We start from the raw sequence: 6,348 nt of genomic DNA on the forward strand, positions 1-6,348 counted from the left end.
TTAAAAAAAAGTCAGATTTTACAGCCACACAGCCAACAGCCTTACTTTCAGGTAGCACCCGGGATGTCTCCAGCAGCCCAGGCAGGAGCCCTAAGCATAGGGCCCCCCCTGTGCTGGGTGGCCAAGCACTCCCCAGGCTTCCTCCATAAAAAACAACGGTGCCCAACTGGAGTAAAGGGTCTACTACCAACAGCCTGTAAGGTCAGTATCGCTTTTTCCTCCCTCCTTTTGGCCCAGTGAAGATTTAATTCTGAGTGCAACAGAGGCACACCAAGAGGGAGAGGAACTGGCTTGGCAGCAGGAACAGCAGTTTTGTTCGTGCATCCTGGCCCTGCTGGAAGGTAAGTGCCTCTAGAAAAAGGGAAGCAATTCTCACATCCTTGCGACTCTCTTTTTCTTCAGCTCACCTGCTCATGCCTTCCACAGCTTTCCAGTTAACATCAGCCTCGTTACCATTTAAGCCATATAGCTTACTTGAGAGGTAGATCTCAACTGTGCTAGCATCAGAACCTATCAAACAAAAGAGAAAGGGCTCTATTACATTTAAAGGTACTTATTACAGTCTCTTGTCTCTATCAAAAAGTATTTTGCCAACATAGGCATAATTTCTTTTAAAATTAAAGCATTATATGAAAGAATCTGGTGATACCAGCTCTTAGACTATAAAATCCCCTTCTCACTAGGCCTCTGTCCTGCTGCTCCCGGTGTGACTGCGTTCACAGGGGCACCAACAGCCTTGCACACCCAGTGGGCAGCACGGGGCTGTTGATGGGGTCATGCAGCAGGGCTGTGGGAATGTCCTCGCTCACTGGCACGCCGTGTCTGGTGCCTCGAGCAAGCGGCTTTGAAGAGGAGGCCGCACCAGCCGTCACATGGAGGCGCGTGACTGGGGCAGGCTGGGAGAGAGCTCTTTCATTGCCTCATTGCCCCATAAAATGCGGTATATCCTCAAGTGCTTTAGCCTAAGGAGAGAGATGTGGGATTTAGTTTCATTTTTGCTTTTTTTTTTTTTTTTTTTCCTCAAGGAAATTCATTTGGGACCTTCTGTTGTGGCAAAACCCAAGCAGATCCTCTGAGGTGACAGGACACTGCAAGGACAGCCCAACCAATACAGCTGGTTCCTCGTGTTGCACAAAAACACACACTTCACTGTTATGAACCCATGTGTCTAAAAACTAGCTTTCTTAGTAAGCACTTAAGAAAAGACCTTGTTTGGTCTTACCCATTTCTAAAGTTTTTGAGGAGGGTCTCAGCTGCATGACTGGGCATGCACCTCTCAGGAGCAGCAGGAGCTGCGCCACATAAAAGTGCTCAGTGGTTCACAGCAGGCAGAGTAAAGCTGGTAAAAAGCCAGATTAGGGCAAGGCTTGGCCAGCCAAGGTTGTCTGTATTTACAGACACACCGCGATCCTGCTCTCCAGACAGAGGGAACCCATTTCAAGCTACCACGACTCTTTCCCTGCCCTTAGGCCCCAGTGTCCTCACCACAGAAGCAATGGCAGCGGCAGCCTGAACCTCATCCCAACAGGGTGGCAGAGCACAAGGGGGACTGCTGCTCAGTGTGGGTCACCACAGCAGGCCGAGCCACAGGCCGTGTGAGTCACTGCCATGCCACCCTCCCCAGGCCATGGCCCTGACCTTGAAAAGATACAGATTTCCCCTATGGAGAAGCCTGAAAGTTTAAAAGGCTTCCTGGCACCCCAAAACATGGCCAGCCCCAGCATCCAAGAGATGGAGGAGCAGCAGAAACCCTTCATATCACTGGATGGTTTCCACCATATGCTTGTGCTCTCTCCCCTGCCACCAGGGCTGGGAATGCAGCACTGAGGCTGGTGAACCCTGGCAAAGTAACACGGCCTGATGAGAAGCGTGTGGCAGGACCCCCACTTCTGCTGCTACAGGGAGAAGCAGTGTCCTGAAAGCTCTCTCAGGTTTATCTTAGCTGCAGATCTTCTCATTCATTAACGGATGATAAAGAGTCCTTTCATACAGCATGCCTCTTTTCCAGGGAACATGTAGGTAGATTTCACTGATGTCTTTCTGCTGCATTCAGGTGACACAGCTTACTTAGTAGACTTTTTTGGCTTATTGACATTTTCAACTGACTGGTTATCATTTCACAAATTGACAATTATGTTTATATAAATATTATTTTTACCTTAAAGGAAGAAAAGAATATCATTTTTTTCTATTCAGGCTTCAAAGGGCAAATTTTCCTGTTGTCAGTTTTCATTCAGGTTAAGATCATACCATACTTACATTCATAAATATAAATAACAGGATGTTTTTCATTCAGAGGCCTTACAGAGAGAGACGTGCTAACACGCACACTTGTTACAAATAATAGTTTCTAACCAGAGCAGACCCACATTTCCAGCAGGGATTCCCTTCCTTTCCTGAGATGACAGCCATCACGTGAGGCACTAAACAACCTGCTCTCCTGTTTTCCTAAGTGAATTCAGAGACCTAACGGGGTGAGAGCCCATATCACAGGTGGTTTTGAATCACAAGACTGGCTGAGGTTGGAGGGGACTTCTGGAGATATCTGGTGAACCCCTGCTCCAGCCCAGGACAGTGGTGTGTGATCTGGAGATCCACTTCTTGCCTCTGAGGAAAGGACCAGGAAAGGTGGCCCCAGGGCAGCTCCAGCCTGTTCTGTGGGAGCTGGGAGAAGACTGCAGGCTGTCTGCCAGGAAGCCAAAGCAGTGGTACCTGATGACAAGGGCTTTCAGACCCCCACTAAAGTAACACTAGATTCATGCCAGAATGACAAGGACTGAATCTCTTCCTAACCCACAACTGACTTTTAAAACATTGGAGCATTTCCCTGGCCTAGTCACCAGAATTTTAACCTGTTAAACAAAATGGAAATGTGAATTCAAAACAGCCCTGTACAGTTCCCTGTGTAAAAGCTGCATTCTTTCCTCAGAAGGTTTTTCATGAGTAAGTATAAGGAGAAACTCACAGCTGCGTGGAGAGCTACTGGTACGGGCTGGGAGAGAAAAGCTATCACTTAGACTGTTACTCAATGTCTGCTGAGTAGCTGCAAAAAATACTATCAGCCAAGGTCTTTAGCAGCAGTAGATCACATCATGCTTGACAGCAACTGAAATAACTTTTAGTGAACATTCCGACTAAAGGAACCCTCACGGCATTTTGTGGCTGAGACTTTCTGTCTGCAAAATGCTAATCTTGTCTGGATGTTACCCAGAACGCATCACTTATTCAACATCATAGGGTATTTTCATTTCAGTGGGACTGCTCATTTCACCTTAATCAGATGCTAACTCACTCTGGAGGGAGGAAAGGGAAAGTTAGGACACTTTCACTCTGAAGTGCTTGTTTCCTCACGATGCACAGGTAACTCCCTGCCTAGGAATTCTCCCTCATTATCCTCAGTCCATATTTACTTCAAAAAACATGCTCTGTGTAAACACCCACACAAACCGGTGTTCCTATTTGCTCCACATTTATGCTACTCTCAGTGCATCACTCAGTACAGTTCCTGGCTTTCACCAAGCCAAACTCCAGCTACAACACCATGGACTGGTTTTATGTTTCTCCAATTATCCAGACACATGCTAGCTTTTTCTACAACTAAGATTGTGATAGTCATTTGGGCATAAGGCCCCTACTGTAATATTGTTAACTAACAAATACCTTTTTCTAGGATATCTTTAACATAATTTTGCGTTTTTACCTCTCATTCTGCTTGTAAAAGGTACTTGATAGAAAAAATGAGATAAATGTAGGGTCAGCCATGCAGTCCTGGAGAAGCAAATATAGCTAACAACATACTAGAGTCACCAAGTGATCACATTAATTATTGCCCCAATAAATATGATTGGCCTGAACATGCCTTATCCCATAATAACTTGTGAAAACAGACATGATATATAAGGTATTGAAAGAGCCCATCAGATCTGTTTAGTTTTGTCATCAACTAACCACAAAAAAAAAAAAAAAAAAAAAAAAAAAAAAAAAAAAAAACACTCTTGCAAAATACGGAGAAGCCTGAACTAATTCCCAGGGCTCTAAACACTCCCTAATTCTGGAGACATTCAAATTGAGAATTATAGCTGTTTTTGCTACCTCCAAGACATAAATCTTTCTATGTCAATTAGAAACACGTGCTTTTCTATGTGTGGCTGCTGCCTTCGGGTCTCAGGGACATTTCAGTTGTTTTGTGCTTGACCGAATTGAGATGGTCCCATGGGCTGGGGTGAACTCCAGTGAGGTCACCCATCCCTTCTGCCTTTCAACCCTCTCCCCAGAAATGCCATCAACTGCAAAACATCTTCTTAGGGCTTACAATTACATAGCACACAGGAAAACATCCTAGCGCCTGTTGGTCCTTTCTGTAATTAAGTGTATGAGACTGGCAGGTCACATATAGGCCCATGCGTCCCCTTCCACCAACAGAGGAAATCTAGGAGTGTTTAAGAGAGTATTGCAGGATACGAGAGGACACTTTTCCTGGAAGCTTGCATCTTACCTTTGAGGGCTTAAAAGTAACTTTTGGTCAATACAGAGAATGATTGGATTTGATAAGATAGTTGGAAGGTGAGGAGAGTGTTAAATAGAGGGAATTCAGCTGTACTGACTGCCCCGTAGGCACAGATATCTTCTTTATGAGATTCCAGTACATCAATTTTATTTCAGTTCACAGATTCAACTTTTTTATTATTATTATTTTATTTTTTCTCCCTTCAATAAATTCAGGAGGGTTTTGTTGTGCTCAAATGTGTCCAAAATATAATAAAACTAATATTGACCATTGCTGCACTCCCAAAACATAGTACTTCAGCTACACACATTTTATTAGATGGTATCTTATCTCCTTCCCCATTTACTTCTCCTCTGAGTCACCCTTTGCTGCTCCAGAGAGACTTCTCAATATTCCTGCTCACGAAGTGATGTCCTGTGCTAAGGGAACTACTCCCACAGTCAGTATCCAATGAAGACCATAGACCCTGTCTGCATCTATTGACTTCTGTCTTGACAAGATCATTCCCCCTTAATCCAAGTCACATTTGAATCGTACCTTAGAAGGCAAATATTCATGCCAGAGACAAGCACTTCGCACAGGCACTAAAAGCAGCCTGCCTGTATGCTCATAAAATAAGCGTCTTTGGAACAACCATTTGTACCATAATAGGCTTGAAGTTCAGATGCAGAGTTAACACAATATGACGACTATGCAGATACAGATCATCATCTGAAGGAGAACCAGGATATTTTTCTGCTTAAATTGTACCATTTCTACTTTGATATGGAGTTAAAAGCCAGAGGCAGACATCATCATCATTTTTTCTTAATTTTCAACCCATTTGGGGAACTTTATGTGCATAGGTACTTAGTGTGCTGCACCAAATCAGATGTGGTTAACCACAAGGCTCCTATCAGCATAGGTTACATTTCAGAAGGTAGTGTTTGGGGTGCTGTTCCAGCTACCCTGTACAGGACACGGTGTCTACAGTGTGCCCTCACTGACCCTTGAAGCAGGCATTTTGTTTCACCCAAAAGCAAACCTGTGAGGCCGGTCCATGATATGCATGAAGCAAGCACTGCTGGGGGTTTACCTCGAAAGCAGACTCCGGACGGAAAGAGCCAGGCACACCTGTAAGGCTTGGAGAAGGCAATGCTTTTCTCGAGTTGTTATATGGTAAGGCAACAATAAGATCTGTGCAGGCTGAAATCACATGTGGTCATGGTGGTAAATGAGCAGAAGTGTTTATCACCCTGTGTTAAGCTGTGGAGGAATGCACACCTCATGTACATCCACCAGAGGCTGGGAGCAGCAGGTAGGAAAACTCAACACCCACTTCTTTTGTGAGTTAAAAAACACCATGGGTTTGCTCTGCTGTGCTCCATATCAAGACCTCAGTGCACCAGACTTAGCTTACTTGTGTGCCTTCAGTGCTGGAATGAGCCCTAATCTTTCACAATGACACCCTACTGGTTTGCTGATACATAAAAATACTGCACACATCTCAAGGACAGCCTTGAAAGGCTGAGAAACGGCAGGGAGCAAAGCGCTGCCCGGGGGCTGCCACATGGGTGGGTGCCTGTGTCCCACATACACCCTGCAGCAGCAAAAGGAGGGAGATGAATGAGGAAGCTTAGCTGTCCAGTCCTCTGGCAGAGCTTCTTGCTACAGCCCATCACCTCCCAAGTGCTTCTGTGCCACAGGATTATTCCCATGAAGCCAGAGGCCGTTTGTTTGGTTTTAGGGTTTGGTAGCTTGGCCCACACCCTTGCATCTGAAAAGGCTTACCAACAATTCCACCTCCGCCTTTTTCCTGCTCTTTTGAACCATTCTGTGATGAGTAGTGCACAGAAAACGTG

This window comes from Anas acuta, chromosome 1 (assembly GCF_963932015.1).
Source record: "Anas acuta chromosome 1, bAnaAcu1.1, whole genome shotgun sequence".
Lineage (NCBI taxonomy): Eukaryota > Metazoa > Chordata > Aves > Anseriformes > Anatidae > Anas > Anas acuta.